Genomic DNA, 26,229 nt, shown 5'->3' on the forward strand with positions numbered 1-26,229 from the left:
TGAGGAAGCAAGCCAAGCTGAGCAAAGCAGGCAAAAATTCATCTTGCCTTCGTGGGCACTCACAATGATGCCCATTTTGTGTGTCAGGGCTGACAAAAACATCCCAGACAGAGAAGCAGCAGGCCAAAAAAGTGCTGTTAGGGTGCTGACTTAACTCAGTTGCAAGAGTGCTAGACTGACAATCTAGAGGTCCCTAGTTCACTCATATGCTTTGGCATGTTCTTTGTGTGCAACTGTGGGCTTTTTTCTGGAAGCACAGCAGTACCTTTACTCACCACGAGTCCCTCATTTCAGGTTCCCAAGCAAGAAAAGACACCATGGACTTGTCCACCAAATTGGCCCACTTGACCTTTCTTTCTTCTCTTGGTCTTTGTCAGCAAGGGGAAGAAAAAGAAGCTCTCCTTCAAGCTTGAGTCAGAAGGGCTACATCAGGATGACTTCCTGAGTGCTGGCTCCAGTCATTTGCTCTACCAGCTGACCTATCAAAGGGCTGCCACCTCTCTCTCCAGGTTCGCCCATCGGTGTGTTCAGAATGGAGAGGGGTAACTAGTGGTGTTCCCAATGGTCAGTCCTAGGACCAATCTTATTCAATTTATTCATAAATGATCTGGAGAAAGGGGTAAACAGGGAAGTGGTAAAGTTTGCTGATGATACTAAACTGCTTAAGATAGTTAAGACCAAAGCCGATGTGTAGAACTTCAGAGAGGTCTCACAAAACTATGATTGGGCAACAAAATGGCAAATGAAATTTAATCAGGATAAATGTAAAGTAACGCACATTGGAAAAATATCCCCAACCATACATACAATATGATGGAGGCTAATTTAGCTACAACTAATCAGGAAAGAGATCTTGGAGTCATCATGGATAGTTCTCTGAAGACTGCCATGCAGCGTGCAGCAGCAGTCAAAAGAGCAAACAGGATATTAGGAATCATTAAAAAAAGGAGACTAAGATAGAGAATATCTTACTGCCATTATATAAATCCATAGTACACCCACATCTTGAATACTGCATACAGATGTGGTCTCCTCTTTTCAAAAAAGATATACTGGTATTAGAAAAGGTTCAGAGAAGGACAACTAAAATGATTAGGGGTTCGGAATGGGTCCCATATGAGGAGAGATTAAAGAGACTAGAACTTTTCAGCTTGGAAAAGAGAAGACTAAGAGGGGATATGATAAAAGTATATAAAATCATGAGTGGTGTGGAGAAAGTGAATAAGGAAAAGTTATTTACTTGATCCCATAATATAAGACCTAGGGGCCACCAAAGGAAATTAATAGGCAGCAGGTTTAAAACAAACACAAGGAAATTCTTCTTCACACAGACACAGTCAACATGTGGAACTCCTTGCCTGAGGGAGTTGTGAAGGCTTGGACTACAAAAGGGTTTAAAAGAGAACCAGATAAATTAATAGGTTTCAGAATGGAAGCTATGTTAGTCTGTATCAGCAAAAAGAACAAGGAGTACTTGTGGCACCTTAGAGACTAACAAATTTATTTGAGAAACAACTCCGACATCATAATAAAAAAGGCTGACAAAGGAGGTGCAGTCATCATAATGAATAGATATGAATATGAATGAGAGGCAGCTAGGCGGCTCTCTAACACCACATCCTACAAGCCATTAACCTCTGATCCCACTGAGAGTTACCAAAAGAAATGACACCATTTGCTCAAGAAACTCCCTGAAAAAGCACAAGAACAAATCTGCACAGACACACCCCTAGAACTCCAACCAGGGGTATTCTATCTTCTACCCAAGATCCATAAACCTCGAAATCCTGGATGCCCCATCATCTCAGACATTGGCACTCTGACAGCAGGATTGTTTGGCTACGCAGACTCCCTCCTCAGGCCCTACGCTACCAGCTCTCCTAGCTATCTTTGAGACACCACTGACTTCCTGAGGAAACTACAGTCATAGACTCATAGACTCTAGGATTGGAAGGAACCTTGAGAGGTCATCGAGTCCAGTCCCCTGCCCTCATGGCAGGACCAAACACTGTCTAGACTATCCTTAATAGACATTTATCTAAGCTACTCTTAAATATCTCCAGAGATGGAGATTCCACAACTTCCCTAGGCAATCTATTCCAGTGTTTAACTACCCTGACAGTTAGGAACTTTTTCCTAATGTCCAACCTAAATCTCCCTTGCTGCAGTTTAAGCCCATTGCTTCTTGTTCTATCATTGGAGGCTAAGGTGAACAAGTTTTCTCCCTCCTCCTGATGACACCCTTTTAGATACCTGAAAACTGCTATCATGTCCCCTCTCAGTCTTCTCTTTTCCAAACTAAACAAACCCAATTCCTTCAGCCTTCCTTCACAGGTCATGTTCTCAAGACCTTTAATCATTCTTGTTGCTCTTCTCTGGACCCTCTCCAATTTCTCCACATCTTTCTTGAAATGTGGTGCCCAGAACTGGACACAATACTCCAGTTGAGGCCTAACCAGCGCAGAGTAAAGCGGAAGAAGGACTTCTCGTGTCTTGTTTACAACACACCTGTTAATGCATCCCAGAATCATGTTTGCTTTTTTTGCAACAGTATCACACTGTTGACTTATATTAAGCTTGTGGTCTACTATGACCCCTAGATCTCTTTCTGCCATACTCCTTCCTAGACAGTCTCTTCCCATTCTGTATGTGTGAAACTGATTGTTCCTTCCTAAGTGGAGCACTTTGCATTTATCTTTATTGAACTTCATCCTGTTTACCTCAGACCATTTCTCCAATTTGTCCAGATCATTTTGAATATTGACCCTGTCATCCAAAGCAGTTGTAATCCCTCCCAGTTTAGTATCGTCCGCAAACTTAATAAGCATACTTTCTATGCCAACATCTAAATCGTTGATGAAGATATTGAACAGAACCGGTCCCAAAACAGACCCCTGCGGAACCCCACTTGTTATACCTTTCCAGCAGGATTGGGAGCCATTAACAACTACTCTCTGAGTACGGTTATCCAGCCAGTTATGCACCCACCTTATAGTAGCCCCATCTAAATTGTACTTTCCTAGTTTATCTATAAGAATATCAGGCGAGACTGTATCAAATGCCTTACTAAAGTCTAGGTATATCACATCCACCGCTTCTCCCTTATCCACAAGGCTCGTTATCCTATCAAAGAACGCTATCAGATTGATTTGACACGATTTGTTCTTTACAAATCCATGCTGGCTATTCCCTATCACCTTACCACCTTCCAAGTGTTTGCAGATGATTTCTTTGATTACCTGCTCCATTATCTTCCCTGGCACAGAAGTTAAACTAACTGGTCTGTAGTTTCCTGGGTTGTTTTTATTTCCCTTTTTATAGATGGGCACTATATTTGCCCCCTTCCAGTCTTCTGGAATCTCCCCCTTCTCCCATGATTTCCCAAAGATAATAGCTAGAGGCTCAGATACCTCTTCTATTAACTCCTTGAGTATTCTAGGATGCATTTCATCAGGCCCTGGTGACTTGCAGGCATCTAACTTTTCTAAGTGATTTTTTACTTGCTCTTTCCTTATTTTCTCTTCTAAACCTACCCTCTTCCCGTAAGCATTCACTATACTAGACATTCCTTCAGACTTCTCAGTGAAGACCAAGACAAAGAAGTCATTAAGCATCTCTGCCATTTCCAAGTCTCCCGTTACTGTTTCCCCCTCCTCACTGAGCAGTGGGCCTACCCTGTCCTTAGTCTTCCTCTTGCTTCTAATGTATTGATAAAAAGTCTTCTTGTTTCCCTTTATTCCCATAGCTAGTTTGAGTTCATTTTGTGCCTTTGCTTTTCTAATCTTGCCTCTGCATTCCTGTGTTATTTGCCAATATTCATCCTTCGTGATCTGACCTAGTTTCAACTTTTTATATGACGCCTTTTTATTTTGTAGGTCACGCAAGATCTCAAGGGTAAGCCAAGGTAGTCTTTTGCCACATTTTCTATCTTTCCTAACCATCGGAATAACTTGCTTTTGGGCCCTTAATAACGTCCCTTTGAAAAACTGCAAACTTTACTCAGTTGTTTTTCCCCTGAGTCTTAATTCCCATGGGACCTTGCCTATCAGTCCATTGGTGATCTTCCAGAAAACACCATCTTGACCACTATAGAGACAGAAGCCCTCTGCACCAACAAAGATGGATTAAAAGCCATCAGGAACAGTATCCCCAATAATGTCACGGCAAACTTGGTGGTTGAACTTTGTGACTTTGTCCTCACCCACAATTATTTCACATTTGGGGACAACGTATACCTTCAAGTCAGCGGCACTGCTAAGGGTACTCACATGGCCCCACAGTATGCCAACATTTTTATGGCTGACTTAGAACAACGCTTCCTCAACTCTCATCCCCTAATGCCCCTACTCTACTTGCGCTACACTGATGACATCTTCATCATCTGGACCCACGGAAAAGAAGCCCTTCAGGAATTCCACCATGATTTCAACAATTTCCATCCCACCATCAATCTCAGCCTGGACCAGTCCACACAAGAGATCCACCTCCTGGACACTACAGTGCTAATAAGCGATGGTCACATAAACACCACCCTATACTGGAAACCTACTGACCGCTATACTTACTTACATGCCTCCAGCTTCCATCCAGACCACACCACACAATCCATTGTCTACAACCAAGCTCTAAGATACAACGACATTTGCTCCAACCCCTCAGACAGAGACAAACACATACAAGATCTCTATCAAGTGTTCTTACAACTACAATACCAACCTGCTGAAGTGAAGAAACAGATTGACAGAGCCAGAAGAGTTCCCAGAAGCCATTTCTACAGGATAGGCCCAACAAAGAAAGTAACAGAATGCCATTAGCCGTCACCTTCAGCCCCCAACTAAAACCTCTCCAGTGTATCATCAACGATCTACAAGCTATCCTGAAGGACGATCCCTCACTCTCACAGATCTTGGGAGACTGGCCAGTCCTTGCTTACAGACAGCCCCCCAACCTGAAGCAAATACTTACCAGTAAGCACACAACAAAAACACTAACCCAGGAACATATCCTTGCAACAAAGCCCATTGCCAACTCTATCCATATATCTATTTAGGGGACACCATCATAGGACCTAATCACATCAGCCACACTATGAGAGGCTCATTCACCTGCATATCTACCAATGTGATATATGCTATTATGTGCCAGCGATGCCCCTCTGCCATATACATTGGCCAAACCAGACAGTCTCTACCTAAAAGAATAAATGGACACTAATCACATGTCAAGAATTATAACATTAAAAAACCAGTCAGAGAACACTTCAATCTCCCTGGTCACTCGATGATAGACCTAGAAGTCACTATATTACAACAAATAACCTTCAAAAACAGATTCCAATGAGAGACTACTGAATTGGAATTCATTTGCAAACGACATCATTGAATTAGGCTTGAATAAAGACTGGGAGTGGATGAGTCATTACACAAAATCAAACTATTTCCCCATGTTTATTTGTTCCCCTATTGTTACTCACACCCTCTTGTCAACTGTTGGAAATGAGCCATCCTGATTATCACTACAAAAGATTTTTTCTTCTGCTGATACTAGCTCACCTTATCTGCTCCCTCTCTTTATAGTGCTTATGGCAACACCCATTTTTTCATGTTCTCTGTGTGTATATATCTTCCTGCTGTATTTTCCACTGCATGCATCCGATGAAGTGGGTTTTAGCCCACGAAATCTTATTCTCAAATAAATTTGGTAGTCTCTAAGGTGCCACAAGTACTCCTCTTTCTTTTTGCAGATAAATTAATGGAGGTTAAGTCCATGAATGGCTATTAGCCAGGATGGGTAAGGAATAGTGTCCCTAGACTCTGTTTGTCAGAGGGTGAAGGTGGATGGCAGGAGAGAGATCACTTGATCATTACCTGTTAGGTTCAGTTCCTCTGGGGCACCTGGCATTGGCCACTATTGGCAGATAGATGTGGGGTTGGATGGACCTTTGGTCTGACCCAGTATGGCCATTCTTATGTTCTTATGAAGGGAGGGGTGTGATGGAGTAAGGGCTGTCTGTGTGGGGAATGGGAGAGCAGGGGAGGACTTTAGGGGATGGATGATACCAGAGCCTGTAACCTGAGCTAGGTAAGGGAAGGGAAAGGTCAACACCTTTGCCCGGGAAGGGGAACAAAGGAAGGGAGTGGCAGGAGGGAAGCAGTTTGAGTTTGGGCTTGGGGCTGGATGGGCGGAATTCAGGGTATCCTAGCTAGGATCCAAGCACCCTGAAAGCCCAGAAGGACTCAATGGAGGAGTCCTGACTGTGCCTGCAAGCCCTGCTGTAACCTGTGTTCCTGTTGTCCAATAAACCTTCTGTTTTACAGGTTGGTTAAGAGTCACTGTGGGTCCCAGGAAGAGGGGTGCAGGGCCGGACTCCCCCACGCTCCGTGACAAGGGGCAGAGTACCATGATAGAGTTTCTGTAGTGTAGTGATTATCACATTTGTCTAACATGCAAAAGGTCCCGGGCTTGAAACCAGGTAGAAACGTGAGAGCTTAATTTTCCCAGCTCCCACTGGCCTGTCCCTGCTGTTTTAGGAGCAGCAGTGATTTCTATGCTCAAAAGGTCTGTTATACTTTCCCCTTTCCCACTTTTGTCTCCTCTCCCTCTCTGAATGCCTGTAAAGTGGCTTTTCCCCTTCCGCTCCCTCCTGGACTGCCCATGGGATCAGGGCTGGCTTTAGGAAGTGCGGGGCCCAATTTGAACATTTTTGGTGGGGCCCTGGCAGGGATGACTAAAAAAAAAAGTGTAAAAAAACCCCACCTTTTATTTCTTCCACGTATTATTTACTTTCCATAACGATATAAATAATACAATTATATATTATGTACATTGCATCATATATGCAGTTGATTGCTTATTAATGACTGCCATTTCACATGTGTGGGTCCCTGCCACTCCCTGCGGGTGTGCACATGTGTGGGTCCCAGCTGCTCCCTGTCCCCCTCATTGAAGTAAGTGTGCAGGGTTATTGCCCTGGGAACTGCAGGGCAGCAGCAGACATGAGGCTGGTTGGAGGCAGGGCAGGGGCTGACTGGAGGTAGGGTCTAGCTGCAGGCAGGGCAAGGTGTGCAGGGCTGGCTGGAGACAGGGGGGTGTGGGGTGGGCTGGCTTCAGGCAGGGCCGCAGGGGGATGCAGCAGGGGTTGAGAGGGCTGGAGACAGAGGAGTGTGAAACTGGCTGGCTTCAGGCAGGGGGGTGCAGCAGGGATTAGCTGGAAACAGGGCAGGGGGTGCGGGGCTGGATGTGAGCAGGGCAGGCAGGGTGTGCAGGGCTGGTGCGGGCAGGGCTGTGTGTGGGGCTGGCTGGCTTTGAGCAGGGCCACAGTGGTGTGTGGCAGGGGTTGGCTGGAGACAGGGCAGGGGGTTTGGCAGGAGCTGGTTGTGGGCATAGGGTGCAGAGCTGGCTGCAGGCAGGGGGGGCAGGGCTGGTGCGGGCAGGGCAAGGGGTGCAGCAGAGGCAGCTGGAGCCCTTGCCCTTTAAATAGCCCCGAAGACTCCCAGGGCTCTGGAGGTTATTTAAAGGGCCTGGGGCTCCTCTGCTTCTACCCCCTTCCGGACCTTTAAAATAGCCGTGGGAACCCTGGAGAATACATGGGACTGGGGGGGGGGGCTCCGGTGGCTATTTAAAGGATAGGGTGGCAGAGGCAGCTGGAGCCCTGGCCCTTTAAATAGCCCCTGGAGCCTTAATGGAGAGAAAAGACTGGCTATTAAAGGACTCTTTAACCTAGCAGAGAAAAGGATATCAAAACCCAATGACTGGAAGGTGAAAAGAGACAAATTCATATTACACTTAAGGCACAAATAATCAACAGCGAGGATGATTCCCCACAGGAACAAGCTACCAAGGAAAGTGGTAGATTTGCCATCTCCTGATGTCATTCAACGAAGACTAGATGCCTTTCTGGAATGTATTTTCCTCAAAAGTAGCTATTGTGTCATACAGGAGGCCTGTGATATGCAGGAGGTCAGATTAGATGCTCTAATGGTCTCTTCAGGACATAAAGTTGACTAATTTCTGAAAAAACTGAGTGTAGCATTGGCAGCAGCATCTGATGTTTTCCTGTCTAGCCGGCTTGCTTCCTAGAACAAACGCTCTCTGAGTGGCGTGATCCACAGGGAGTAGCTCAAACCTCCAAAGTGTCTAGCCAGGGGCAGGACATTGGCACAGCAAGGGAAGGGTGTGGCAGTGACATCACAAAGGCCTTTTTCAAGACCTGAGACTATTGGTCAAAGGTGGTGGGGAGGTGGTGACCTCACAGAGAGATGCTGACATTACCCAGGCAGCAAAGGAGCGAGGGGCCAGGGAAACCTCAGAGACCCCTGTGGCTTTGCTTCAGCAAGTCTCCTTCTCCAGGTCTCTCTTTGAGGACTGAGAGAGTATTTGGGTTCAGGTACGTGAGTGCCAGGAGGAATCTCTTTTGAGTTTTCTCCTTCCCTTTTCCTGATTTTACTAGAAAACAGCCGTCCCTGTTTAGAAGGTAAGAGCCTCCTCAAAGGAAGGGATGTCCTGTGCGTGTCACAGTTCGGATGCCAGTGGCCCTTGTCAAAGTTAGAATCAGGACTCACAATTTGTCAGACCACTCTGTTTTATTAGCGCAGCGCTCCGCCAGTAACACCCAGATAATGTGAGCACCATGCAAGACACAAACTATCTTATTTATACAGATAAAAGGGCGAGCACTTAACAAGATAACAAAGGAAGCAGAATCTGATAAGTTTACCTGAGCTAGGCATGCATATCTTATTTCCTTACTAACTATTACCGATCCTCCGTTAATGTTTCGCCATTAGCACCCTTGTTTATGCCTAATGTTTCTTTTCCTGGCACCTGTATTTCAACATTTATTTCTGCTTAAAGGTACATAGAACATTTCTTTAATCCATTCTTATTTTTACAATTTAATTCATTCTACTTTCACAATCCCTCCTTTTGGTCAAGCTCACGCCATGACCAAAATTTTACTGGTTCCACAAATCAATTATTCTTTCTTTCTTCATCAGTGATATTTAAAATCATTATATTAGCACTCTGGTTTGGGACAGCTATCTGTGTGGCATGTCTTACACCATTTTGGATGCAACAGGAGATTAACTGAAAGCATACAAAAATTACTAAGATTCCAAGCAGGATAGTTAGGGCTCCCTGAAACAACCAGTTTTCTATGCCAGAGAAATTGAACAGGTTACTTAGCCACTTCCCTAAAGAATTCGACTCTTCATGGGGAAGATATGTGATTTGTTCTAAGTGGCTATAGCAATCTATTACTTCATTTGTATTGTATAAACACACAACATTGTTTTCCAGTGAGAGCAGAGGTCCCTCCTTTGGCCGCCAGCACTATGTCCAATGCCTGATGGTTCTGGAGGGCCACCTGTCCGATAGCCCCTGTTTCTTTGGCCAGGGCTCTTAAACTTTCTCTGGTTTTATTTGCCATTATTTTAACTACTGATTGTAACCTTAGGAGCCTTTTTTTTTGTCTGGTGTATTGCTCCCCCAAGTGGGATAAAGGAACTGCCAATAGCCTCTTCCCAGGTGTCATTACTGTTCCATATTGTGTTAAACGGACAAGGTCCTCCAGTGAGGTCTGGGGAATTGAGTGGGATAGCCAGGACAGGAACACCAGTTTGAGAGTGGGCTGGGATGTGGCTGCAGACCCAGCATTTAGAAATAATAAGGGTCTGAGCTATCCACACTTGCTGCTGGATAAAAGAATTGTCATTGTGGACTCCCCAGACCTTAAGACACCAGCAGTCAAAGAACAGGCACCACCAGAGGCGCATGTTGGAGGCAGGGCCCTTCTGGTTCTGACAACCTCAACTGAGGGAACTGCAGTCACAGTTTTATGTTCACCAGGCAGCAGGCGCTAGGCTCACTACTGCTTCTTCTTGGGCCTTGCTTTATGTAGTCATCTGCTTCTGGCAACCCTTACAAGAGCGTAGATTGTAAGGTATTGCAGGCTGTTCCTCTACGTCTTCTTCTGGAGTTAAAAAATTGACTGTGCGTGGTCCTGAGGTGATGATTGTTCACTGGGGTTGGTGCATTCTTACACTGAGAAGCATGTATCCACTCTGAGATGCCAGATAGTTTAACAGCCGTCCCTTGACTCTGGCTGTAACAATGGCCTTCACACCTTATCTTTTCCTGATGCATACATTCCTCATTTACACAAATAGATTGAGAATACAAACAGTAGTATTTTATATAGAACAAAAAAGCATTGCAAATTAAACCTTGCTAAGTTTTACAATTGATAACCAAGACAATTTACATTGAGACCCAGGCCTTCAATGTTTCTCTAATTTACTTAACATAGACACAATAGAGAATCCTGTCTTTTACTACCTAAATCTTAAAACAAAGAGTTAGAGAGGGCCCAATTTGTAATGCATATGGGAAAACAGAATCTTATAGTCCCAGGGGGTCATTTTTTTCTGCTATTTAAAAAAGGTGGCTAGCAGGATGATATCAAATTATACTTTAATTCTTATCGGACATTATAAAATCCTGCTCCTACATATTCCCCTTTTGACACTAAGATAATCAGTCACCAGTGTCACTTCTTATTTAGCCCAAGTAATAGAAAATACTGGGAGGTGATTTGGGCCTGTGGCTTTAGCTTTACATACATTTGTTTTATACACCAGCACATTTTAAACATTTCAATTAAACACATACAATTTAAAACCAAAAACAATTAGGGGTAGTAACATTGGTATGCCAGTAGATGTGGGAGACCATCCAGAAAATATATTATACCAATGATAAGCTGTTATGCTTTTCTGCAGTGGCAATTCTTAACATGTCCCCATTTGCGTGTATAATATGAATAGTCCAGTTTTTCACATTTTTTTTTATTTTTTTAGGAACCATGTTACCTTTTTACCTTTTAACAGATGATTGGTAACTGTTTTCCATTTAATGCCAAGATTGATAGAGAACTCAGCTAAATCAGTGCTCACAGTAAGCTGAGACTCTTTTGTTGTTGTTGTTCTGGTAAGTTGCTAACACTTTTTAAACATTTTTCCGCAAGAATTAACACATACACATAGCCCATTATACAGTACTTTGGATTATCTGAAACACAAAAATAACATTTTTCTATTTCTTTTGGGGTGGCATTGATTATTACTTAAAAGATTCCTTTCTTTTACAAATACCCTTGCTGATTGCAGACAAAACAGAAGAATTACCCCCATATTTTGTAGGTTTTTTTTCTATAGGCAGGCCAGGTTTTAATGGGTTCTATTTTTTAAGGGTTATGCAAAATTATTCCACTGTTTAGTTATTAAATTCTTGAGGTGGTGTACCTCAAGTTTTTCCTCATATATAGCAGATCAAGTTTGTAATGTTTTTCCTGCTGTGTTAAGCTTTAAGTTTATTCACAGGTAATAGCTGAGAAGCATCATTACCATATTACTTTAAAGGATTTTTCCAAAAATCATGCACGTTGTTACAGGGGTACTTACTAACATTAAAGTTATTTTAATGTTTAATATTAACAGTAACATTAGTATCAAATGTATTAAAGGTATCTTGTTATACCATGCCTTTTATGTAGGCAGTTTGTTTGCTGACCAGGTATGTTCTTTATTTGCAGATTCTTTTGTGCTGGTAGTTCTCACCTTTCTTTATCAGTTAGGTAATTTGCATCAACACAGGCTTGGCTTTTGGATTTAAAGCCATCAGCAGAGCTCAGAGACTCTGTCTTAACACGCAGGGATCTGAAAAAGAAAACAGCCTATTGCGGCTCTTTTTGGAGCCCTAATAGGATTTTAATTCAGCAGCACGTTTTATTTGCATTTTTTTTTTACTTCCCTTTCTACAATATACACTGCACATGTCCTAGGGAAAATGTACATTCTTTTTATACTATAACTTTTCAAAAACAGTAGCCATATTAATTTTTACATAAAGTATAACTGTTTGTTTTGTTCTTACAGAGTTTTCATGTACTCTTATCAAAGTATCAGTCTGATTATACAGAGTCATTTTAAGGCTCAGTGTTTTTAACATTGCTTCTTTTTGTTTTGTGCACCTCACCTCTGCTGTTGCTTCAGAGGGTCACTGTTAATTTTTTATTCTTTATTACAGCTCTTATCTGCTATTGTTACAAAAAAAACCCAAACAAACAAAAAGACTCCAGAATTTCTACCTATTCTCCTGATTCTGACTGCCCTATTGCAGCCATGACTTGGTCTTTATTTAAAAACATTTTAATTTTTGTAAAGAATCAAGTTACCCCTTAAGGGTTAAATGCTAAATTCCAAAGCCAAACAACACTAATTACCTGTGTCTTGCAAAAAGGTCTGTCAGTTTTGCAACTTTGAATTAAAGAGTCAAATGAAAAGTCGCATTAAAAACAAAAACAAAAACAAAATCAATTTATCTTATACTTACAAAATAGGAGTTTGCAAACCAGATGTGTTGGTTTAGATTCTTAGAACTTTACATATTTTCACAGACAAATAGATACATACACATTTTCTTTTCCGTAACATTCTTTTTACACTGCTTTGGTTTTGCATAGCTGTATGTATATATGGATTATTTACAGGCACTCTTCTGGAAAAGGGCCCATTTTCCCTTCAGAATGGCTGCAAAGAAACCAACAATTCTCCCTCTTTAACATGGTCCTTTTTAACATTTTCCACAAAGTTTAACTGCTTAATTCTCTTCAGCCTCTGTAGAGTTAACTTTTTACTCTCGTTTTTTAAATCACTTGTTTATGTCCCAAAATGACCCCTTTATCACCTCAGATTTCACCATTTTAAGTATTGTTCCAGGGGTTCATGCCTACACTTACTACTTCTTTTACTCCTGACACTATTCCCTTAGGGCTTTTAACCTGTTTCTTTATCGGTTGCTTGCCTGCTTGTCTGGGCCCGATCCTGCTTTTTCCAATGAACCATTTGTGAGTGATATTGTGGTCATTTCACAATTTTGAAAGAAATGTTCAAGGAAAGGGATCAGGAAGAGTGGGGGCTAGTTGAGGAGCTTCCCCCACCCCCAGCCTTGCTGAATTGGTAGTGGAACACTAAAGAATCAGTTTCTGAGGCAGACAACAAAAGGGAACAGAACAAGGGGCTTTTTGTCCTTTTTACAATGAGATGGGAGTATGAAGGGGGTTGGATTGATCCGGGGTTTGGAGAACAGGGTAAAGGGGAGCGTTCAGTCTGGTGGTGGGAGAGGAGGCTTTTAATAAAGCTTTTAACTTATTATTTGAATAATTGAGAGGCGAGTTTTGATTTTGTCCACCTATGATTTGCCTCTTGCCACCACTGCATGAAACAATTAACCTCTCCTTTAGCCAGTTTAGTTTTAGGTTGGCTGAGTTTGTTCTTTAAGAAGTCCACTCAGTCTTTGTTCCAAGATTTTAACAGTGGCCACTGAGCTTTGGGATCCCCCTGAGTTAGCCTAGACCATTTTTCCAGAAATTTACTAAAGTCTGGACCCTTTTTACAGGAGTCTGGACCCATCCTAAATACATAAAATGAGTCAACGTTCATTTAGGGAACACTCCTGACTTAGACGTCTGGTTACCCATACAGGAGGACTTCACACACCAATCACACAAGAAGGAAATTCGGGTTCATCAGAGTGATGCCCGCTGCAACACACAAAAGGATCTCACAGGCTACTGCCTCAATCGCCCTTGCTTTCACACGACGGGTTTTACCCAAAGTGCGGTGCGGCTGCAATTGTGCAGATTCCACTCACTCAAGCCGCGGGGACAGGAACCCCTTGGTTGGCCTATCCCCGGACGGAGACGGCACCCAGACTCAAACACTCCACAAGAGGATGGATAGACACAGAGACAGAACAGTCCTCAGTCGGGACAAAACAGAAATAATTACCTGATCAGATTCCTGATGTCAGATCCCGGGATCCGTACCAGAACAGAGTGAGAACCAACAGGTTTGATGGCATAGACCTCACTGTGGCTGTGCACCTTTCCGCTCTAGTGGAGAACCGTTTGGGCCAAATGCCCCGGTGCTGGCTGCCATGGTCATCCTACAAAAACGGTCAGGAATCACACAGCCCTAGTGAAGACGGTTGCCATCTCGGTGGGACCTCCAAATTATCAAAGTTAGAATCAGGACTCACAATTTGTCAGACCACTCTGTTTTATTAGCGCAGCGCTCCGCCAGTAACACCCAGATAATGTGAGCACCATGCAAGACACAAACTATCTTATTTATACAGATAAAACGGCGAGCACTTAACAAGATAACAAAGGAAGCAGAATCTGATAAGTTTATCTGGGCTAGGCATGCATATCTTATTTCCTTACTAACTATTACCAATCCTTTGTTAATGTTTCGTCATTAGCACCCTTGTTTATGCCTAATGTTTCTTTTCCTGGCACCTGTATTTCAACACTCCTTATTTCTGCTTAAAGGTACATACAACATTTCTTTAATCCATTCTTATTTTTACAATTTAATTCATTCTACTTTCACACCCCCCTACACTGTAAGGAAGCTCCCGCCGTCTGCTCTGTGTTCGCAGTGTGGGAGAGAGCAGCATTCCATGACAGCGATTTGCTCCTGGCTGACAGAGCAGAGCAGCAGGCTCAGCTGTCAGAACGTCCCAGAGCAATGAAAGGGGAGGGGCCCATGGCTTTGTAGCAGGAATGCAGGGAAGGAGAGTTCATGGCGGGCATTGTGGGATACTGGAGGAGGCCAGTTATGGTGATAAAATGAACAGCAGTGTCTACTCTGTCACTTTAAGTTTGCTGCAGAAAGCTCTAGACTTCTCACTGAAATTGCTTTATTTTGTCAGCAAAACAGGGCAGTTTTGTCGCCAGACGTGGCATTGCAGTGTGTACACCAGCCACAAGCTGCTGACTGAGGTAGCCTTGTGTGTTTTTTACACACTTGAGCAATATAATTCTGCTGAAACAACTTTGTAGTGCAGACTTGGCCAAAGATTCACTCACACACAACTTGTAAGGAAAACGTCACCTGCTCCTCTGCTTTGCAGAATCCAAACACAAGCAAAGCTTGTCAGCCCCAGTGACGATGGCAGGGAGTCAGGTGTGGGCAGACACTGTATTCTAGCCATCTACAGGCACCATGGCATAGCTGGTTAAAACACCTGTTTTGTAAACCGGAGAGCCTGGGTTCAACTCCCAGTGGTTCCTTGTTGACTGGTGGTTGGGGCACCTGCTATTGGCTACTGTCAGAAGACAAGATTCAGAGCTAGATGGGCCGTTGGTCTAGCCCAGTGTGTTTTTTCTTATGGTTTAAATAACACTCACAGGCACTGATAATAGAGTTACTGAAAGTTTGGGAGTTAGGAGCGAGTAGGTCAGTGGTCCAGTCCCCACACAGATGATACTTTTCCTCTGGGACAGGGGCAGGTCTGAGCTCTCACCCAAATGGACATTGTGGCTGCCAGAAACTGTGAGCAGCTTGTTTAGTTTATGCCAAAGGTTGAGTCCCACTTTGTGCACTGTGTGTGAGTATGAAAATCCTAAACTGCCTTTTGAAATAACAAATGCAGCAGGACCAGGGCCGGTGCTACCATTTAGGCGACCTAGGCAATGGCCTAGGGCACCAGAATTTTTGGGGGGCGCTATTTTGCCGGGGGAGCGGCACGCGGGTCCAGTGGACCTACCGCAGTGATGTCGGTGGGTGGTCCGTTGCTGGAAAGGCTTCAGTGGAGCTGCCGCAGTCATTTCGGCAGACGGCGCGCTAGTCTAAAGACTCTGGTGGATCTACCACAGTCATGACTGCAGCAGCTACACCGGAGCCTTTAGACCAGTGGACCGCCCGCCGGCATCACTGCGGCAGCTCCACCTGAGCCTTTCCAGCAGCAGACCGACTGCCAGCATGACTGCGGTAGGTCCACCGGGGCTGCGGTGGGTGGCAAAATGGCCGTCCACCTAGGGTGTCAGAAAACCTGGCGCCGCTCCTGAGGAGGACGTGTTATTGTCCCTGCCCCAAAGCAGACAGACCAATGGAGAAATGCCATCGAGTCCAAGGTAATACTCCACTTTCATTTTACCTTTTTTGATTGCTAAACTCCTTATCTGCCCGTCCCAGGCTGTCCTCTGCCTCAGCTGCTGCTCCCAGTCTACTCTAGAGTCAAACATGCAGGGCCCCCAGGGGAACAGAGGCTGGGACAGGGAAGCAGTCTGGGTTGGGTTGGGAAGTTGCTGGGAGTTCTGGTTCCCTGAGAACTGGCCCGGCTCCCTTCTCAGCAGCGAACAAATCAGTTCCACGTCCCCTCCCCAGAAAAATCAGCCTGGAGCCAAGAGCAGCAGGGGACGATTCTCTCTAGTTCCCACTGAGGCAGGAGAGAACCTAGGGTGTTTCTAGGAGAGCTTATGGAACTGAGGTGGGGAAACCAGCCTTTAATAACTGGCAGTTCCATTTTAAGCTAAGTGTTTTTAACAATTTCTACAACATTTAATAACCCTTCAATCGTAGTGTCACCATCCATAAAATTGCTTCAGCCTTATAGGTTCCCAAGTGCACAACTAAACATCTCTTCAAATCCAAGGAAGTGGAGATCAGTCAGTGTTCAGAGTCATCCCACATAAAAGAACCATGTTGTGGTACATACTGGCTCCACCATGTGGCCATCGCCTTTCCCTCTTCTCTGTTAAAAGTTTTAGTATTTTGCACAGAAACTTTCTTCCCTCAGGAGACACCTAGGAACCAGGGCTGCCAGCCAAACACCTTTAAGAGGAGGCATCATCTGTCAAAAAGTGATCTCCCTCTTTCAGTTCAGTGACACCCTGAAATGTTACTTATCCCAGCAAAGCCAGAGGATCGAAAGCAGCTACATCAAACCCCTGTGTAGCTATCAGGAATGAACACAAACACTCCCTGGTATCTGAAGTGATGTTTAGTTTTACCGTTTGTAAACTACAAGACTAAAGGGAAAGGTAGTGTTGATGTCAGATATAAGGAGTGAATCACAAAACAATCATCATAGTTATGCCCAGAGTGACTGCAAAATCTTTCTATATTCTTATTATCATCAGTGTATTATTTTCTCTGGAATCTAGACATTGACTATATCTTGACCAAGAAATTTGGATCTTGATAAAATAATCGACTATCCCTGGTTAAGGCAATGGACTTGGTACCCACTCGGGTGTCTCCACGCAAGTTCAAGTACTAACAGCAGTGGTTGCCATTTTAGCCATAGCTTTTAATCAGGGCAATACATTGATACAAATTCCTATTAAATAACCGACGAAGTGGGTATTCACCCACGAAAACTCATGCTCCAAAACATCTGTTAGTCTATAAGGTGCCACAGGATTCTTTGCTGCTTTTACAGATCCAGACTAACACGGCTACCCCTCTAATACTTCTCAGCCAGAGTCCTTCACCCACATTCCTTAGGGCACTGGGCCACCATGTGGATGTTTCTTTTCCCTTCTCAATTTCACACAGAGACACAATTTCCTTTGCATATATCCTTGAACAGCAAAACCTCCCTGTGTCTCTTGCCTGAACCAGGGCATTCAATTCCAGTGAATCCTTCTCTCCTGCAACGGTGATGGTCAGACAGAGGGGAGGAGGCCACCTGTATCCCTGCGAGGGAGATATTGGTTCTGATCTTTCTTTCTGCTGCTGTTGTTAGTCCATGAAACATCATGGAGGTTAGGCCTCAACTGGAGTATTGTGTCCAGTTCTTGGCACTGCATTTCAAGAAAGATGTGGAGAAATTGGAGAGTGTCCAGAGAAGAGCAACGATAATGATTAAAGGTCTTGAGAACATGACCTATGAAGGAAGGCTGAAACAATTGGGTTTGTTTAGTTTGGAAAAGAGAAGACTGAGAAGCGACATGATAGTAGTTTTCGGTGCCTAAAAGGGTGTCATCAGGAGGAGGGAGAAAACTTGTTCACTTTAGCCTCCAATGATAGAACAAGAAGCAATGACCTTAAACTGCAGCAAGGGAGATTTAGGTTGGACATTAGGAAAAGGTTCCTAACTGTCAGTGTAGTTAAACACTGGAATAGATTGCCTAGGGAAGTTGTGGAATCTCCATCTCTGGAGATATTTAAGAGTAGGTTAGATAAATGTCTATTAGGGATAGTCTAGACAGTATTTGGTCCTGCCATGAGGGCAGGGGACTGGACTCGATGACCTCCCGAGGTCCCTTCCATTCCTAGAGTCTATGAGTCTATCAGGGATGGAATGCAAGGCGGAGCTCACACACCAATCCCCTGAAATATTTCAGTGCCCCAGAGAAATCCTGCCCCCTGTTATTGGAATGATGTGCTGGAGATCAGAATAGGAAAGGGACAGTCTGAATTGTCAGTGTGGGGAATGAACAACAATCTATAGCAATGTCGTTAGCCACAAACACACTCTCATCATGTTCCAGCTGAAAAGGAAATGGGCAGGAATTCTCGCTGTTCTGCCATGGACACACACTAATGCACAGCTGTGAGTGTGCTGGGGAAGCTGGTCTGAGCCATTTGAAGTGACAAGTCTGTGAGAACAGAATCATTGCGTAGGGAAGCAGTTGTATATCAAGTAGTTGTGGCCGAGTGGTTAAGGTGATGGGACTAGAAATCCACTGGGGTTTCCCCATGCAGGTTTGAATCCTGCCAACTATGGAAACATCAGTGCATTGTAATTGCTGCTGTCTGAGTATCCATGGAGCCAGATCTGGTCTCACTCTGAGGCTCTCTACACTTAAAATACTGCAGTAGCACAGGGGAGTAGACAGCTGCTACAGTGACCAGAAGGGTTTTCCATCCCTGTAATAGCTGTGTTGACAAAACAATCTTTCCTTTCATTTAGCACTATCTAACCATGGCTCAGGTCAGCTTAATTATACTGGTTCTGGGGTTTTTCACACCCTGAAAGACATACTTGTTAGAGGGTTTATTCCATCACCCTCTGTCAAGGTTCCTTCCCCACTCTGAACTTTAGGGTCCAGATATGGGGCCATGCGTGAACACTTCTAAGCTTGACTACCAGCTTAGATCTGGTCTTGCTGCCACCGCTCTCAAACTAACTCCCTTTTCTGGATAGTCTTGAGAGACTTCTTCACCAGGTCCCTGGTGAACACCGCACAGCCCCTTGGATCTTAACTAGGGCTGGCTCTGGCTTTTTTGCCACCCCAAGCGAAAAAAAAAAAAGGAGGCAGGGCCACTGGAGCAGCAAAGCAAGGGGGAACACGATGCAGCTGGAGTGGTAAAGCTGGTGGGGGAGGACATGGTGCAGCTGGAGCAGCAAAGCGGGGGGGAACAACACAAAAATGGTGCAGCTGGAGTGGGGGGCAGGAGGGAAAACAACGGTGCGGCTGACAAAGCAGGGAAAAAACAAAACAGAAAACCCCACAGGGTGGATGGAGCCAGGGGACTCCCTGTGCTGCTGAGTGCGTGCCCGGTCTAATGGCAGGGAGGGGAGGGAGCAGGGGGAGAGAGAAGGAGGGCGGCCAGCTCTTCAGCGGGGCACTCACCATGTGGCCCCGACCACCATGCTGCCAGGTGGGAGGGCTCCGCTCAGCTCCGGTCAGCAGGGAGGGAAGGACACAGGCTGCCCTGCCGAGTTTGCTGCAGGGCGCTCCCCTCCTCCTCACTGCCTCCACTACAGGGTGGCCGGAGCAGCGAACAACAACAACAAAAAAGTGCCCATACTGCCCTAGGTTTGGGCGGAAGCTGCCCCATAGAATCTGCCGCCCCAAGCACCAGCTTGCTCGCTGGTGCTTGGAGCCGGCCCTGATCTTAACACAAGGAGAATTTAACCATCCCCCATCTTTTCCCCCACCAATTCCTGGCGAGTCCAGATCCAATCCCCTTGGATTTTAAAACAAGGAAAAATCAATCAGGTTCTTACAAAGAAGGTTTTTAATTAAAGAAAGCAAGGTAAAAATCATATCTGTAAAATCAGGACGGAAAATAACTTTACAGGGTAATCAGATTCATAGAGCCCAGAGGAACCCCCTCTGGCCTTAGGTTCAAAGTTATAGGAAACAGAGGTAAAATACTCTCAGCAAAAAGGAACATTTACAAGTTGAGAAAACAAAAATAAACCTAACCCGCCTTGCCTGGCTGTTACTTACAGGTTTGAAATATGAGAGATTGGTTCAGAAAGATTTAGAGTGCCTGGATTGATGTCTGGTCCCTCTTAGTCCCAAGAGCAAACAACCCCCAAAACAAAGAGCACAAATAAAAGACTTCCCCCTATCATAACTCTAGTCCCAGATTTGGACCTTAGCGTCCAAAATATGGGGGTTAGCATGAAAACCTCCAAGCTCAGTTACCAGCTTGGACCTGGTACTTGCTGCCACCACCCAAAAAATTAGAGTGTTTTGGGGCACTCTGGTCCCCCTGAAAAACCTTCCCTGGGGACCACAAGACCCAAATCCCTTGAGTCTCACAACAAAGGGAAATAATCCTTTTTCCCTTCCCCCCTCCAGGTGCTCCTGGAGAGATACACAGACACAAGCTCTGTGAATCCAAACAGAGTGACTCCCCCTCTCCGTTCCCAGTCCTGGAAACAAAAGCACTTTCCTCTTCACCCAGAGGGAATGCAAAATCAGGCTAGCAAATCCAACACACACAGATCTCCCCCTGATTTCTTCCTCCCACCAATTCCCTGGTGAGTACAGACTCAATTTCCCTGAAATTTCCCAGTAAAGAAAACTCCAACAGGTCTCAAAAAGAAAGCTTTATATAAAAAAGAAAGAAAAAATACATACAAATGGTCTCTCTGTATTAAGGTGACACATACAGGGTCAATTGCTTAAAAGAATATTGAATAAACAGCCTTATTCAAAAAGAATACAAATCAAAGCACTCCAGCACTTATATTCATGCAAATACCAAAGAAAAGAAACCATATAACTTACTATCTGATCTCTTTGTCCTTACACTTAGAAACAGAAGATTAGAAAGCAGAAACTACTTCTCCAAAGCTCAGAGAAAGCAGGCAGACAGAAAACAAAGACCTCAGACACAAAATTCCCTCCACCCAAAGTTGAAAAAATCCGGTTTCCTGATTGGTCCTCTGGTCAGGTGCTTCAGGTGAAAGAGACATTAACCCTTAGCTATCTGTTTATGACACGCCCCCCAAATTGCAGATAGTGGGGAAGCTCACTGGCGGCGATTTTCTTCTAGAACTTTAAAATAAACAGATTACTACAACACATGCACCTTTACATATACTACTAAGTATATAACTAACAGACTTCTACATTTTAAGAACACTTTTTAACTACTGAATTCTGGGAAACTGTCACGGGAGAGAGCATCAGCAACTTTGTTAGAAGCTCCTGTGATGTGTTGAATTTCAAAATCAAAATCTTGGAGAGCTAAACTCCAACGAAGAAGTTTCTTGTTGTTCCCCTTGGCAGTATGAAGCCACTTAAGTGCAGCATGGTCAGTTTGTAGTTGGAACCGCCGTCCCCAAACATATGGGCGTAGCTTTTCCAGGGCGTACACAATGGCATAGCATTCCTTTTCACTGACTGACCAGTGACTTTCCCTCTCAGACAGTTTCTTGCTGAGAAACACGACAGGATGGAAGTTGTGATCTGTTGCTTCCTGCATGAGCACTGCTCCTATACCACGCTCAGATGCATCCGTGGTTACTAGGAATGGCTTGTCAAAGTCCGGGGCCCTGAGTACAGGGTCAGACATGAGCGTTGCCTTAAGTTGGGTAAAGGCCTTTTGACACTCATCAGTCCACTTAACTGCATTTGGCTGGGTCTTTTTGGTCAGGTCGGTCAGTGGGGCAGCGATTTGGCTGTAGTGTGGAACAAATCGCCTGTAGTATCCGGCCAAGCCTAAGAAGGATTGGACCTGTTTCTTTGACCTTGGGACAGGCCACTTTTGGATAGCATCCACCTTGGCCTGTAGGGGGTTTATGGTTCCTCAACCCACCTGGTGCCCCAGGTAAGTCACTCTGTGTTGGCCTATTTGACACTTTTTGGCCTTAACAGTTAGTCCGGCCTGCCTGATGCGCTCAAAGACCTTTTCCAGGTGTAGTAGGTGTTCGGGCCAGGAGTCTGAAAAAATGGCCACATCATCGAGGTAGCCAACTGAAAATTCTCCCAATCCAGCTAGTAGACCATCTACCAGCCTCTGGAAGGTGGCGGGTGCATTTCGAAGACCGAAAGGAAGGACATTGAATTCATACACCCCCGCATGGGTGACGAATGCTGACCTCTCCTTGGCAGGTTCATCTAGCGGTACTTGCCAGTACCCCTTGGTTAAGTCTATTGTAGAGATGAACTGGGCACGTCCCAACTTCTCCAATAGCTCATCGGTGCGTGGCATTGGATAGTTGTCCGGACGAGTTACCGCATTTAGCTTACGGTAGTCCATGCAAAAGCGTATTTCCCCATCTGGTTTGGGTACCAGAACCACTGGAGATGCCCATGCACTGATAGATGAGCGGATTATACCCATCTGTAGCATGTTTTGGATCTCCCGTTCTATAGCAGCTTGGGCATGAGGAGACACCCGGTAGGGTGGGGTTCTGATTGGGTGAGCATTACCTGTATCAATGGAGTGGTATGCCCATTCAGTCTGTCCTGGGGTGGCTGAGAACAATGGGGTGAAGCTAGTGCACAGCTCCTTGATTTGTCGCCACTGCAGATGTTCTAGGGTGGTTGAGAGGTTCACCTCTTCCACGCCACCATCTTTTTTTCCGTCGTAGTAGACACCGTCAGGCCACTCAGCATCATCTCCCTGGACTGTAAACTGACAAACCTGTAAGTCTCTGGAATAGAAAGGCTTGAGAGAATTAACATGGTACACTTTAGGCTTTAGTGAGGAATTGGGAAATGCTATGAGGTAGTTTACAGTTCCCAGGCGCTCTTGGACGTGAATGGCCCTTCCCATGATGCTTCCATCTTATGGGCCTGTTGCACCTTCAAGACCATAACCTGGTCTCCTACCTTGAAGGAACGTTCTCTGGCATGTCTGTCATACCAGGCCTTTTGCTCTTCCTGAGCATTCTTGAGGTTCTCTCTAGCAAGGGCTAAAGAGTGTCGGAGGGTGCTTTGTAGGTTGCTTACAAAGTCCAGAATGTTAGTTCCTTGAGAAGGCGTAAACCCCTCCCATTTGCTGCTTCACCAACTGTCATGGTCCCTTAACCTCGTGACCATACATAAGTTCAAATGGTGAAAACCCTAAACTGGGATGTGGTACAGCCCTGTAGGCAAACAGCAACTGCTGCAACACTAGGTCCCAATTATTGGAGAATTTGTTGATGAATTTACGTATCATGGCCCCCAAAGTTCCATTGAACCTTTCCACCAGGCCATTGTTTTGATGGTGATACGGGGTGGCAACCAAGTGATTCACCCCATGAGTTTCCCACAGTTTTTCCATGGTCCCTGCCAGGAAATTAGACCCTGAATCTGTAAGGATGTCGGAGGGCCAACCTACCCTGGCAAAGATGTCTGTTAGGGTCAGGCACACAGTGTTAGCCCTGGTGTTGCTTAGAGCTACTGCTTCCGGCCGTCGGGTAGCAAAGTCCACTAAAGTCAGTACATACTGCTTTCCTCTGGGCGTCTTTTTTGGGAAAGGGCCCAGAATATCCACAGCTACTCGCTGAAATGGAACCTCAATTATGGAGAGTGGCTGGAGAGGGGCCTTGACCTGGTCTTGAGGCTTTCCCACTCTTTGGCATATCTCACAAGACCGGACATACTTGGCAACGTCCTTGCCCATCCCCTCCCAGTGGAAGGACTTCCCCAACCGGTCCTTGGTTTTGTTCACCCCAGCATGGCCACTGGGATGATCATGGGCTAAGCTTAAGAGCTTCCCCCGGTACTTAGTTGGAACCACCAACTGTTTTTGCGGCTGCCATTCTTCCCAGTGTCCACCAGAAAGAATTTCCTTGTATAAAAGTCCTTGGTCTATAACAAACCGGGATCGATTAGAAGAGCTGAGAGGCGGTGGGGTGCTCTGTGCCGCCGCCCAAGCTTTCTGAAGGCTATCATCTGCTTCCTGCTCAGTCTGGAACTGTTCCCTTGAGGCTGGGGTCACCAGTTCTTCCTCAGACTGTGAACTTGGGCTTGGTCCCTCTGGAAGCGATGTAGATGATGGGGTTGTTTCCGTTGCTGGTGAACCGCTCTCCGCTGGTGCACCTGAGGTTATTTCAGGCTCTGGCTGAGCCTTTTGGGTATGGCTGTCTGTTGCTTCTGCCAGTTCTGTCTCGCTGGCACCCTCTGACTTTGAGTTTGAAGATGTGGTTGCACTTGCTGGTGCTGGTTGCTGTTCCAGTTCCGGGCCTGGGACTGGAGGTGTTGTGGCTGTTTCAGTGGTTGGCATGGAATCCGGGTCCACTACCTCTGTCTGGGTCTCTGGTAACCCAGACGGGGCGTCTGTGGACGGTTCAGGAACAGGAATGGGTCTGGAAGCTTGCCTGGTTTGGCTACATGTAACCATTCCCACTCGCTTGGCCCGCTTCACCTGGTTGGCCAAGTCTTCTCCCAGTAGCATGGGGATAGGATAATTGTCATAGACTGCAAAAGTCCACATTCCTGACCAGCCTTTGTACTAGACAGGCAGTTGAGCTGTAGGCAAGTCTACAGCTTGTGACATGAAGGGGTAAATTGTAACTTTGGCCTTTGGGTTGATGAATTTGGGGTCAACGAAGGATTGGTGGATAGCTGACACTTGTGCCCCCGTGTCTCTCCACGCAGTAACCTTCTTTCCACCCACTCTCAAATTTTCCCTTCGCTCCAAGGGTATTTGAGAGGCATCCGGGCCTGGGGATCTTTGGTGTGATGGTGGTGTAATGAATTGCACTCGCATGGTGTTCTTTGGACAGTTGGCCTTGATATGTCCCAGTTCATTACACTTAAAGCATCTTCCATCTGATGGGTCACTGGGCCGAGGTGAGTTACTGGAGACTGGAGAGGTGGAAGAATAGGGCGTCTGTGGCTTTACTTGGGTTGTATGTGGGGTCTTTGGCTGTCCTCGGTTGTAGGGTTTATGGTCGGTGTGCCCCCTGGGGTATTCGTTCCCCTTGACCGTAGCTTTCTTGCTTTCTGCCACTTCCATCCATCTGGCTCCAATCTCCCCCGCCTCAGCGAGATTTTTGGGTTTTCCATCTTGTATGTACCGTGTTATGTCCTCAGGAACACCATCCAAGAACTGCTCCATTTGTATGAGGAGGTGCAGTTCTTCCAAGGTTTTAACATTGTGTCCTGATATTCAGGCCTCATAATTTTTCCCAACGTAGTAGGCGTGTTTCGGAAATGACACATCTGGTTTCCACTTTTGGGTTCTGAAACGCCGACGGGCATGATCCGGTGTTATCCCCATTCTGTATCTGGCCTTGGTTTGAAAAAGTTTATAGTCGTTCATGTTCTCTTTAGGCATTTCAGCTGCCATCTCTGCTAAAGGTCCACTGAGCTGTGGCCTCAATTCTACCATGTACTGGTCTTCAGGGATGCTGTACCCAAGACAGGCTCTTTCAAAATTTTCCAAGAAGGCCTCGGTGTCATCACCTGCCTTGCAGGTGGGAAATTTCCTGTGCTGTGGAACGATAATTGGCGCAGGGTTGTTAGGGTTGGCTGTGTTTTGCTTAGCCTTTTCTAATTCCATGGCCTGTCAATGGGCTTCCCTCTGGAGTTCCATCTCTTTCTGTTGTTTTTCCATGTCTCGGCGGTGGGCTGCATTTTTGGATTCTTCTTGTTTTTGTAGCCTTTCCATCTCTTGTTTGTGCGTTGCCTCATCTCTGCCCATCTGTGTTCTGAGCAGTTCCATCTGTTTTTCCATTGCCTCGAGCTGTACTGCCTCTGGTTTTCGTGACATTGTGTTTTCTTGTGTTGGGGTGTCCTCCGGTGTTTATTGTCTGAACTGCAGGCACTCTGTTGCCTCCTGAAGTCTGCCTAGCAACAGTGTTTATTTCCCTTTCTTCCTCTAGCGTAAACTAGAATAACCACTTTATTTGCATGTATATAGTGCTGGTATTTGCCTCCTAATGGGAGTGCTATTGTGTCACAAAAGACTCCTTTGTCACAGCTTAATGGCTCCTTCCTTAATATGCAAGCCAGAAACTTGCCAGAGAGAGCAGAAAGAAAAAAAAATTCTCTATGGTTCCCTTTTAAAACCAAACTGTTTCTCTCTGCTTAAAAGCCCCTAGCAGAGAAAAGAAAATATAATATTCCTACTGGCTTCTGGATTCTCTCTATCCCACTACGCTGCACACCATATCATAACTCTAGTCCCAGATTTGGACCTTAGCGTCCAAAATATGGGGGTTAGCATGAAAACCTCCAAGCTCAGTTACCAG

The 26,229-nt window shown here is 45.3% G+C and overlaps 1 protein-coding gene and 1 non-coding gene across 4 annotated transcripts in view; one reads left to right on the forward strand and one right to left on the reverse strand.

The window, feature by feature from the left end:
• Positions 1–26,229, reverse strand: part of LOC127033608 (zinc finger protein 420-like) — a 512,279-nt gene that overhangs the window by 322,226 nt on the left and 163,824 nt on the right. The window lies entirely within an intron of this gene.
• On the forward strand, positions 18,499–18,581 carry TRNAS-AGA (transfer RNA serine (anticodon AGA)). The gene has a single exon. It is a non-coding gene; the product is annotated as a tRNA-Ser (tRNA).

This window comes from Gopherus flavomarginatus, chromosome 13, assembly GCF_025201925.1.
Source record: "Gopherus flavomarginatus isolate rGopFla2 chromosome 13, rGopFla2.mat.asm, whole genome shotgun sequence".
Classification (NCBI taxonomy): domain Eukaryota; kingdom Metazoa; phylum Chordata; order Testudines; family Testudinidae; genus Gopherus; species Gopherus flavomarginatus.